Genomic DNA, 12,950 nt, shown 5'->3' on the forward strand with positions numbered 1-12,950 from the left:
TTTATGTGCTAGTTAAGGATTTCCATGACTGAGCATTCAATGCAATTTAACATACAGGATTTACTAATAAGTGTGGTTGTTAAAGCATTAATGAATGCTGAAGTTTATTCTTCAATCTAGGCTTTAAATGCTCAATGAATGTCTTTAAGACATGGATTGAATGATGAACTCTATGAGGAAAGAGAGCTTAGGAAGTAGAGTATCTTGTAGTCTTCATATAAGGCTCACTTGACACTAGGACTCAATATTCACGTACATTGACAAATAAGAGCACTTTCAACATGTATATGAGCTCATAAGATTTGTGGTAAAGAAATCTCAAAACCCTAATTTTACAAGTGTGGCTCAACACTTACCTCCAATCGTTGTTGAGAAAACTCCGATGAAGGATTTAGTTGCAATTAGATCGCTGATCGAAGAGGTGAAGAACAAGTTCTTCCGATCAATCCCTCTCTCTCTTTCCCTTCTCCTTTCGCCTCTTTCTCTCTTTTTCTTCCAAAGCTAGGGCATGAATTCGTATGGGGAGAAGGGGTGTGAAATAAGATGGCTTTTATAGTGCCAAAATGTGAATAAATGGCCCTAATGGCCCTTTATTCACTATACTGACACTAGTGAGGTTATTTCCAACCAATGGGACCCACCGAGAGGTGTACGTGCCAATCTAAGCTATGTGATAAGTGTCCCACTAAGAGATTTATGTTCAGATATAACCCTTTGATGATTAGACGTGTCGATCAACCAGGAACGCCCTAATTCAGATCAACGATCATTGAGCGTCAATCGGTGTCCTAAATTTGGTCATCATCCAATAGTCCGAAAGCTACAACTTCGACAAAGAGAAGAAGGTGCTAATTTAACTTAAGTTCAGGTTATCACCTAAGGCACTCACACAATTATTGCACTTGGTTTACGACCCAGAGTTGAATGATCCTAGGCACTATATCGACTCAATATCCATGATGGATGTCAAGCCCGGCAAGCCACATGTTATTCTATAGTTTCGAGTCTAGTGGATCACCAACATGCCTAAAACCTAATTCAGGTAACTGGGGCATTTCCGAAATAAGTTAACCCTCAAAATTTCTCGGGAGCCCCAATTAGTGTCAGGACTACCTAATTTCGCGACGCTGATCATTAACTATTAGCGAAAACGTCGTTCGACTCTAATTATCCTAAATTCATCAATTTCAACCTAATTAGGGCATTTAATTAGACTAATACAAATTCTTAATGATCTTGCCATGGACGTCACATTATTTCAATATAGAATTTTATAGGATGCTACAACCTAATTGGACAAGCAGAACTTCATTAGGGCACTTTAGATAACTAGGTTCGATTTCACGAAGTTGTTCATAGGTGACTGCTGGATGGAAAGCATGATACAACGTCAAAACTGCAATGTCTGGTTTAGTTGGAATATTGAAGTGGAGATCATCAATCACTTTAAATGATAAGACATTTAAGTCTTTAATGAAGCATTCTAAGTGGAAAACTGGAGCAAAAGAAAAGGAAAATGCAACCATAGTCAGGATTGAGGAGAGGAAATTGGAAAGTGTTTGTGTAAAAGAGAGAAAGAATGAGAAGAGAGCAGCATCGACTTAAGAATTGCTTATGTATCGGCCACGACATGTGTGCATTAACGAAGGAGAAATCATGACTTGTACGATACGCTATTATATGACATGTCGCATGGACAACCTAGAAGCGTGAGACAAACATTATCTCTTGACCTGGCATCGGTCGAGTATAATCAATGAGGGAAACAATGCGTGGATTAACAGACTATATTACATTTATGATATCGAGCAACAGAACAGCATTGCTGTCACCTTTTTACTAAAGGTGAAGTGATGTGGGGGCAATGTTGTACCCTATTTCTAACAATTCTAGGAAAGCCAATAGGAGAGTGACATGTGGCATTGTATGAGGAATAAGAAGTGGATAAAAAGATCTTTAAAGATTTTGAATGCTTTTTGTGAGCTTACAACTGACTTAAGTTTATTTTTGCATGTTAGTGGATGGTCAACGAAGTGTTGTAGTTGATATATAAGAAGTGTGGTTGAGCTATTTAAGATATAAAAGGTGACTGAAGGCAACCAAGACAAAGCCTTGGCCAACATAAGTAAAGCGGGCGAGAGACATTCAGAAGTGAAAAACCGTCGTAAAGAGAAACATACTAAAAGAAGGATATAGAAAAGAGAAGAATTTAGAAAAGGCTTTTAGACTCCGATAACCGTTACATTAATGGAAGAATGATATTGAGAAATAAGCTACAACATGAATATATAAATAGTAAATGAATGTGCTAGAGAAAACATATAAAAAAAAAAAAACCAAAACAACATAACAATCAATCAAATCGAATCCAGCAATTTATCTTTTTCTTAGCTTATCTTAGAAGTAGTGATAATCCAATAACAGTAATTTTTAGCTATAATTTTTAGTTGTAATCTAAGTTTACACTCATATGTTTGTTTCATTCTGTATCTAATATTAAACTATTCTTTCAAGTATTCTTGCCGTTGTTGCTAGTAATTGATTGTTAGTTTTTATTTTTTATTTTTTATTTGCATTGTATTTTGAAAGCACAGAGTAACTGATGTAGAGCAGGTCGTGGACACTTTCATGTGCAAGATGGACTAGAGAAGGCCTGATTGGAGGCGGAGGTGATTTGGACCGTCAGAACCTTACAATAGGCGTATCTCACAAATTGGAATGAGTTCCTTGACGTACCATATATGATTTCGGGGTAGGAGAAGCTACTTTAGCCAACTAACCGGATTATGCCGGTTGCCCACCCCGAATTTGCGAGATTCTATCAGATCGACGGTTGAAAATTCATTTTATTTTTGTTTTTACTATTTATAATCAGTTTTAGTTCGATTATAACTTTTCATCTTTTGAGCCTTAGGAGTTGTGTCCAACATGAAAAGTGTTTAGAAAAATTAGGAGAATAACGTGGTTAAGCCAAATAGGACACTTTATTATTTATAGTAAGTTACAAATTTTAGGGAGTTTGAGTTGGAGTCTGATTCTGAAACTTCTTCCAAGGTTTGATATCACTATTTAAAAGATTGTAATTTCATTTTTATCATCTACCAATGAAATTTTGAATTTTTTAGAATTTATTGTTATCTTCGTATTTTCCCTTGTGGATTCGAGGTTTCTCTATGAGGAGTCTAGAGAAGCTCCATGGATTCGGAATCCCCCTGAGGAAGACGGTGATCGACCTCATCACGCCTATCCTTGTGCCAATTGGTATCAGTGCGAGGACTCGCCTCATACCGATGTCAAATAACGAAGGTATGGACCAAAATCCTATGGATGATGATTCATGGAAGCGTTATCTTTGGGAAAGAATGAAAGCTTTCCATCGGGAGAGTCAATTGACCATGCAAGGGCTGTACGCAACCCTTGACTGTATTGCAGATGTGTTAATTCCACCCTAAGCCTAAGGCGATGCTCAATCGCTCATGGTTGCTGTACGACACAGTCTCGATTTTCGCAGAGCACTACCCGATGATGGTGAATCACAAGCCACCACTTTGATCGCAAAGAAGCCGTTGTACATGCCAAATGTAGAGGTAGATTTATAGCGGCACAATATCTTTTGAACAAGGTGCACTGTAAACCAAAAAGTCTGTAATATGATCATCGATGTTAGGAGCAGTGAGAAACTCATGTCGAAAACAATGGTGGAAAAACCACAACTGAAAAGAGAAAGACACCAATCTTCTATACACAATTTGATGGATCAAGGAGGTCAACAAACCAGAGGTAACCGAACAATGCACTGTCTCGTTTTCAATTAGTAAAATCTATAAAGATCAAGTACTTTGTGATGTAGTCGACATGGAAGCTTGTCACATGTTATTTGGTCGACCTTGGCAAAATAATATTGATGCTATGCATAGAGGTTAGAAAGATTATCCTCATCTATATGGGAACGGAGAACCAACCAAAGACTTTTAAAGTGGAGGGACATTCTCTCATAAGTAAATATGATTTTGTTAAACAATTAAGGAGACATGAGATGTAAATGCATTAGTTGAAAATGAAAAAAATATGGAGCCTGTGAACATCTCAAAGGATTTAAAACTAGAGTTGTAGGAGTTCAAGGTGATTTTGTGCTCGATGAACTCCCTAAGGAATTGTCTCCCATACGAGATATACAAAACCATATTGATCTTGTCTCATAGGAGAGATTGCCATATTCCTCACATTATTAGAAAGAATGTGAGATCTTGCAAGCAAAGGTGATGTAACTGATCCATACTAGTTAGGTCAATGAGAGCATGAGTACATGAATTGTGTTAGCTCAAGAGCCTAATGCAAAGCACAAGGAAAAGACTAATAAACATTGGCGCCAGAAATTATTTGAAAATCATGAGCGAAGTCTCTTGAGTAACTCGAGGACGAGTTTTTTCGAAGTGGAGGGGTTTGATGTAGGACGTGGCATCGATACATTCCTAATATGGTTAGACCAAAAGAAGGCGAACCGTAAATTGGCCATATCGTTACAAGGCGCATAACCTATCAAGGACAAAAAGTGTTCGAGATAGGCGACCAAGTTATGGTCCATTATACAATGAGAGATTTCTGAGCAGGACTTACAACAAGTTGAAGAACAAAAAGATTGGATTGGTAACAATCCTCCGAAAGATCAATGACAACGCTTACATTGTTGATCTTTTGGATGATATGAAGATCACGCGTACTTTCAACGTCGTGTACTCGACTAAGTATCATGAACTAAATAAGACGAGAACTTGAGGATGAGTTCTTTTGAAGTGGAGAGGACTGATGTAGAGCGGGTCGCGGACACTTTCATGTCCAAGATGGACTAGAGAACACTCGACGGAGGCGGAGGTGATCCGGACCATTAGAACCTTACAACAGCCTTATCTCGCAAATCGAAATGAGTTACTCGACATATCATATATAATTTTAGGGTAGGAGAAGCTACTTGCCCACGCCGAATTTGCGAGATTCTATTAGATCGACGGTCGAAAATCCATTTTATTTCCATTTTTACTATTTATAGTAAGTTTTAGTTTGATAATAACTATTCATCCTTTGAGCTTTAGGAGTTGTGTCCAACATGAAAAGTGCTTAGAAAAATTAGGAGAATAATGTAGTTAAGCTAGATATGACACTTACAATAAATAGTAAATTTACTATTCATAGGAAGTTACGAATTTTAGGGAGTTTGAGTTGGAGTTTGATTATGAAACTTGTTCTAAGGTTTGGTGTCATTATTTAAAGGATTGTAAATTCATTTTTCTAATCTATCAATGAAATTTCAAATTTTATAGAATTTATTTATATATTCTTATTTTTCTTCGTGAATTCAAAGTATTTTTCTGAAGAGTTTAGGGTCTATTTGATTTTCCGGCTTAAGTGTAATTACCATGTAAATGAGTAATAATTATTTACCAAGGTAATTACCACATCTTTTCCAATGCAGATGTGACAACTTACCTTTTCAACACTTAAACCGAGATATTTACAACATTAATGTGGGGCTTATCGTGATGTATGCTACTTATCCACACCGCTCATTTGTTATGCCAACCAAATTTATGGAATGAGCAAAAAAATGATGCAGATCCAAAGGTCAAGTGGACCACACCACAGGAACACAACGGGAATCGAACGCATATCATTAAAAACTTCTTAGGGCCCTTAAAAGTTTTGGATCAAACTGATATTTGTGTATTCCTCTTATCCATGCTTGTGTGATCCTATAAACGGGTTAGATGATGAAAAAAATGTCAATTTGGGCCTAGTGAAGAAAATAACTTTCAATGGTGGACGAATTAAGGCCATTGTTTCCTTTCGTGTGGGCCCTTTGAGTGTTGGATCTGCCTCATTTTTTGGTTAATGCTCCAAAATGTTCTAATAAAATAGATGGACGGTGTGGATATATCATGTACATTATGGTGGGGTCCACATATTTAAGTTAATACTTTTTTTTTCAAATTTTGAGGTGAACTTACTCTTGTATTTTAAAACAATATGAAAAAGTAATAATTATGTGTTTACCTTGATTTACATATATCATGGAAAGTCAAACAGGCCCTAAGAGTAGTTATCCCCTTGAGGAAGACAATATTCAACCTCATCTGGCCCATCCCTACCTTAGTAATCTAATTTTAAAGGAATAACTCCACCATTTGATTATCTCCATACCATTATCAAAATTTGTAAATGATCATAAATGATCAAGGGATTGATCTTTTTAGAATATGTTTATATATATATATATATATATATATATATATATATATATATATCTATATATATATATATATATATATATATATATATATATATATATATATATATATAGAGGCATGCTCACCTACGCACCTATGCACGTGCACACCTTTGCACATGTGTCATTGATGTCGAATCCGAACGGTTCATAAGATGCGGAATCCCATGAAACCTTAATGGGGTGAATTTTCACCCTGATCTAAGATTCTGGTAGGCCATAGCAAAGAGAAATTCAAATCAAGGGAAGAAATTGTTTTCATTTTTCATGGACCACTAAAGTTTCGTATCAAAGTAAAAATCCATACCAAGGGGTTTCATGAGGTTTTGCTTCATGTGGACCGTTCAGATTTGCGAGATTCATCAGATATGATGAGTTCTCAGAAAAACACTACGTACGAACTGGTTCGCAGGTAAGCGTTCCCGCGCTCGCGTGTGTGTATATATTGACATTGAATGTATCTTGTTATTTCAACACTGCCTCAAAGTTTATCGGTATGGATTAGGACTAGTTGCATCGATTTTGGCACACGGGTATAATTAAAAACAAACCAAGCAGCCACTAGTGGTCACTAGTCATGGCTGGTTTGTTTTCTTCAGCGTGTATAATCGAGGCTGGAGGCTGATGTACGGAGTGGATTTGACATATACAGCACGTGGGCTCCACAAATCTTGGGTGTTTTACGCGCTGTGTAAAATACGTGTTGCCGAAGATTCCGGTCCTATGCCGGATCCCACAGCTTCGATTACTAACCACAGCTTCGGGTTCCGAAGATAAGCCTCGGTTCCGAACCATGCTTGCCCTTTCTTTCTCAGCTCTCGTTGAAATGAAATTCCCTACTAAATCTCTCTCTCTCTCTCTCTCTCTCTCTCTCTCTCTCTGTTAGCTGCTGCTGCTGCTCTCTCAGAACTCCCTCCCTCCCTCCCTACCTTGCCGTCTGTTAGCTGCTGCTCTCAGGACTCTGAAAAAGATGAAAGAAGCGTTTCCCTCTTCTCTTTCCAAGACGTTGTCTCTACCCTAGCTAGAGGGGCAAAACCGTAAATCTGACACAATCACCATTCTCGATTCAAGGAAAGGACCTCACTCCGTCCCAAGTATCTCTCTCTCTCTCTCTCTCTCTAGAAGGATCTTCCCTGTTTTTTTTTTTTCGTCCGTCTTTGAGAATCAAACACGTTCCAAATCAGCGTTGTTTTCTTGCCCTAATCTTGAATTTCCATTTGACGGCCGGAATTCATCGCCTTTACGGTCGATCTCGTAGGAATTGAGTCAGAACAGAAGTGTTGGTTTCTGCTCTCAGTGGTTCTTTTGTTTTTCCCTTTTTAGGTCGGAGTGTTTGGAATTTCATGATATCTATGGCATCTGTACTTGATTGCATTCTTTTTGTAGAAATCATCAATTTCGAGAGCCAAGATTTGAAATTCATGGTTTCATTAGTACAAGTTACAATCACAAGTTCATGTTTTTTAATTCTCCATTTATGAAATTCCATTTTCCTGCAAAAAAGAAGAAAAGAAAAGAAAATCTAGGTGTGTGTTTGGATATGTCTCCAATTGAAATCGATGATGAGTCTGATATGGTGGGACTAGTCAGATTGGGGTTTTCCTTAGCGGTCTTGTTGAGGTTATGAGCTCTGAATTGCAATAGAATTTTCCAAGTTGGACTTGACAAGGACTCAACTGCAGTATCAGCACTAACTCCACCGATATGATTGCTAGGAAACAAAACATCATTGCTTTCTGTGGTTTCTTTTTGGTTAAGGTGATTGTTCTCAGTTCAATTCAACTTGTGCATCCAAATGTGGCCTATGGGTGCGTTTGGATGCACTGTCAAATTGAATAGCAACTATCGGTCAGAAAGTGCCCGTGAAAAAAAAAGTTTTCTTCCTTGAGCTTTTCCTAGCACACACACTTGTGCAATAAAGGTCATGTATGTGCCAGCATGGCACGTAGTTGCGAGATCCAATCCATCCATCAGGTTGGTCTGACATTTTACATGTTTTCCCAAAATTAAATCTGGTCCTCTCAGCACATGGGACCTAATATTAGAAACAAATGGATTAGAAAACTTCAGCCAAGTTTTTGAGAGCCATACATTTGTTTTGCAAACTGTGGCCCACCTGACCAGTGGATCAACTTGATTCTTTGAAAGTTTATCTGAATTGGCTACTTCCTCACTATGAATACAAGTAGCATCATTAATTTTCATTTCTTCTTGATTAAACTGATTGTTTGTAATTCAGTTGACTTCTGCTACCAAACACAGCGTAAAGGTTAAAGATTGTTTCGAATGAGCACCACTCTCAAGACAAGAATGGGTTTTCGAAAGGGATGAATGCTAATCCTACTTCCTGATTTCTTTTTACCATGTTGATCCTAACCTGCCAAGTATTGAATGTGAACCTTCAGTCAGCTGTTTTTAGCCATTCATATTTCTTGTCAAATCAAGCAGTTAGGATCGTCTGTGTTGTCTCTCCTTGGGCTGCTCCATGGTGGAACTTCCTGGTCCCATGCTGTGATTTCTTTTGTTTGAACTGTCCAAAATCCAAGTAATCCTCTTATGTTCAAGCATTTTCTTCCGTTCATAACCCCATAGAAAAATATATTATGGTTTTAGTTCTTTTCTCTATCTTTATATTGCTTAGGCAACCATATCTATTATCCACAAGGTATTCAAAATCGGTTACGTAACGGTAACGGTCATAATCGTTATTGATGCAGGACATGAAATTCAAATATGATGTGCAAGATTTTCAAGCTTTAGATTACACTGGTTCAGAGACAATCACAGAAAATTCCACATCCCACATAACGTCAAGCACTCAACAATGAGAATCTATGAGGGTCCAGGCCTACACATGCTAGGGTTGGATGAAGTAAAATTATAGACCAAACAATGCTCAAAGGAGAGTAAATTCATCCACACGCACAAAAATATTTCCCCAATCCAACTGATTCACAGGTTCAATTCGGGGAACCCTAGGGTTGAAGAAAAGGGCATAAAAATTGAGATTTAAGACAATCTAGAGTTAGGGTTAGGGAAATCAGGTGAGAGAAGAGTGAAAGAGAGGAGAGAGAGAACCTGTAAACAGCCCGCGTGTGTGGACAACAGGTTGGGTCTGACGCACATGCGCCGATGGCTGGCCGCACGTGCGTGGGGCCCATGAACCCAAAAAATGCTTTCTTGGGTCTGGTCGGTCAGGGTTGAGCCACACTCTCCAAGTTTCAGCCTGATCCAAGGTCCGGTCTGCATGTGGTGCTCTGCTGAAGTTTCAGCCCTCCTACAGGGCCAGATTCTGGAATCCTGTTGAAGAGAGGAAAATTGATGCAATAAAGGACAGATTTGTAGCGCAGATGATTGTGGGAGATGAGAAGGGTGGATGATAGAAGATGGGAGTGAATCGGGATAGATATGGCTTTGCACCATGGTAGTTAGCTCTTCAAAGAAGGGAGGGCTTCGCATTCAATTAGGTTTTCATAACTCGGAAAGGAGCAGGAAAACACAACAATTTTTATTCATCTTCATTAAGAAAAAAAGCCTACAAGGGGTGCTTATTTATAAGAAAACCCTATATTCCAAAAACTCGCGCCATGTGCGCAACCTATTGCTTGCCGATGAAGTAAACACAAATAATAACTAATCAAAGTAATCTAAACCATCTATGATACTCTAAATAACATTAATAAGCAAAACCTAAAATATGAGATTAATTAGACTAGTGGGCCACGATCATGAGATCCCATGATGGACTTTATTTGACTATCGGGCTCATTCCAATGAACCAAAACTCCGTCTTCTAGCTAGGAGGCCCTCCCTGGACGTCGTCATCAATCCAGATCGACTGTGGGGCCTTCATACTCCTTGCGTACGTGTGTAAGGGGGGGCGGCGTGCGTGAGTGTGCACGCGTGATGTCCCCATCGGTTACGCATTATGCGGTCGAAACGGCCATTGTAGAAAAAACAGGCTGTAGAGGCCCTGTAACGGTCTCGTAACGGCCCTGTAATGGTCCCGTAATGTTCTTGTAACAGTTTTTTCAAAAAATATAAAAAGGGCCGTAATGGCCCATATCATAACAGTAACAGTGGTGGCCGTTACGGCCACTATTATCGTTTTGGAACACCTTGATTATCCATCCACAATTGTTAGTCACTATTTTCACAAATGTTTGTGACCAATTCTTGATAACTTCACCTTCTCTAACTTGGTTATGATCTGAGTGCTAGCTTTTGCAATTAGAAGATGGAATGGTGTAAAGAATTTTAAAAACCAACACTTGTGCCATTTGCTGATTTTTCGTTTCCCCTGAAAACCATTCATATTTGGATTTTAAAGCATTTAAGAAATTTCAACCAATCACTGTTGATTTGAAAGGCCTGACGCTGCAGCTTGTTAATTTACTCTGTTACGAGTTAAGATTTCTTGGTTTCTGGTTTTTCCTTACTTTCGCTAACAAACTGATCTTCCATGCAGGCGAAGTGTGGCATTTAGAGGAAACATGCACACACCATCCTCAAAGTTGATTTTCCCCTTTTATCCCTTTCAGAGCTGTACATTTTCTGGGATAGGTTAGTAATATACATACATACATAGACATATCTTTACACCTTTCATTTTTCGTTTTTCAAATAACAACAGTGACTATAATTCTTAATTTTCTTTTTGATCCTTTTTATTCTTTATTGGTTAATGGTTCATGTAAATCTTTTTTGGTACTCAGTAAGCAAGTGCTTCTTAACAACATGAAATAATTTATAAAACATAAATATAAGGGCTGTCAATGGGTAGACCTGCCTCTGGATGTGACCTGATTTTAACGGGTCTGGATCCACATTTGATTTTTGGACCTGTTAAGAAACTGGTCAGGTTGGGATGGCATCTTTTTGAACCCATTTAAAAATTGGGTCTTATTGGGCTTGTGGGTCAGGTTGGACCTGGTTAACGACAGGTCAGGACAGGGCCAGACATCCAGTTAAATTTTTTTTTTGAAGACACAGGGTGTCCCCACCTCTTTTTTAGTGTACCTAATATTATTTTACTAGAAGCCTTGAAAAGATGAACTAATTTTTTTATTGCAAATAGAAACATGCAACAAATCATTGAAAACATTAGACATCCCGTTAATTTTAGTAGTACTATAATATGTATGTATGTGTGTTTGTATGTATCAGTGTTTTAAATAACGAATAGTGTATAGCGTAAGCTACATAGTGTGAGGCATAAGCTACATAGTGTGTAGTGTAAGCTACACGCAATTTGTAGGTTTTTAATCAAAGGCTGCGCTTGGTTACACCAATTCATGATATCCTACACGAAATTAGACTGATTAATAATGAAATTTAACAGAATTTTATGTTATTTGGTGCAATCAAATGCAACCTCAAGTAATAAGAAATGGCAATGATTAAGTATAAAGGTGGAGAAAGAACTACGAAACTGATTTAATATTGTTAGTGTTACTTATATTATTTTACTAGAAGCCTTGAAAAGATGAACTAATTTTTTATTGCAAATAGAAACATGCAACAAATCATTGAAAACATTAATTGATTAATGTTGTAGTGAAATAACTTGCAATGTTAGGTACGTACAATGTTGTCAAATAGCATATGTGATCCTGTGCGATTGCATATGCGTGTGCGCATATGTGATCGCACAATCGCATATGCGGTCGCATATACTTTTTTTTTTTTCGCATTTTTTCAAAAAATTAAAAAAAAATCAGAAAAATCAGAAAAAATTCACAAAAAATCAGAAAAATCAAAATAAATTATTATATGTCATTGGGACATGAAATACATTTAATTTAAGTAAAAAAAAAAATAAAACCAACCAATTACATACATATGATAATGATACATCATACATTTACAATTTACAAATTACAATATAGTTAACTTCTTAAATCTTAACAATTAACATTTTAGACTTTTAGTTACATTTAACAATAACAAATATGAAATATGATATATCAAGTATCCATATTCAACATTCAACACTACATGTACATGATAGTTGATACAATACATAATATATCAAGTTATCAATATCAAGTTATCAACAATCAACAACATCAACACACTTAGACTTATGAGACAAGCATTAAACAAAATTAAGAAGTTATGTAATTATTATTTATTTAATCAATAATCATTAATCATATACATTGATCTAGCATCCATTGTGTCACATCACCACCAGGTCCACCACCACCACCACCACCATCATCATCATCATTCGAGTCATCTCCTTCTTCCACATACACTTCTTTCGTTTCTTCATCATCTGTATGTACTAATACTTCATCAACATCCAATGGTGGATGATCTTCAATTTGATCATCATTATCACCTTCTCTTTCTTTAATCTCTTCAATTTCATCAACGGGTTGATGGCTACTACTCGCCCCCCGGCTCCCCCCGTCCTTCGCCTTCGAGTGGTACTACTACCTTCACCACGTGTTGATCCATATGCGGCATCTTCAACTTGTGCCCATGTCAGATCCTCTCCAGCAAATACTGGGTCCTCCGTCTCTACGAGCCACTCATTATCTTCATCCAACTCATCTAAGCAGATAGGGTCAAAGAAGCCAGGCTTTTCTTTCTTTGGAATCGTTCTCGCAATTTTTAATTGTATTGAACGAAAACTAAGTTGTTGAGCTTTTTTTACTCAAGG

At 37.5% G+C, this 12,950-nt stretch overlaps 1 protein-coding gene across 1 annotated transcript in view; it reads left to right on the plus strand.

The window, feature by feature from the left end:
- The first annotated feature begins 7,173 nt into the window (after nucleotides 1-7,173).
- Nucleotides 7,174-12,950, plus strand: part of LOC131229192 (uncharacterized) — a 38,197-nt gene continuing 32,420 nt past the window's right edge. Inside the window, 2 exon segments of the mRNA XM_058225081.1 lie at nucleotides 7,174-7,374; nucleotides 10,749-10,843. The gene's annotated coding sequence lies outside the window, so the exon portion shown is untranslated.

The sequence above is a fragment of the Magnolia sinica genome, chromosome 16, assembly GCF_029962835.1.
Source record: "Magnolia sinica isolate HGM2019 chromosome 16, MsV1, whole genome shotgun sequence".
NCBI classification, from domain to species: Eukaryota; Viridiplantae; Streptophyta; class Magnoliopsida; order Magnoliales; family Magnoliaceae; genus Magnolia; species Magnolia sinica.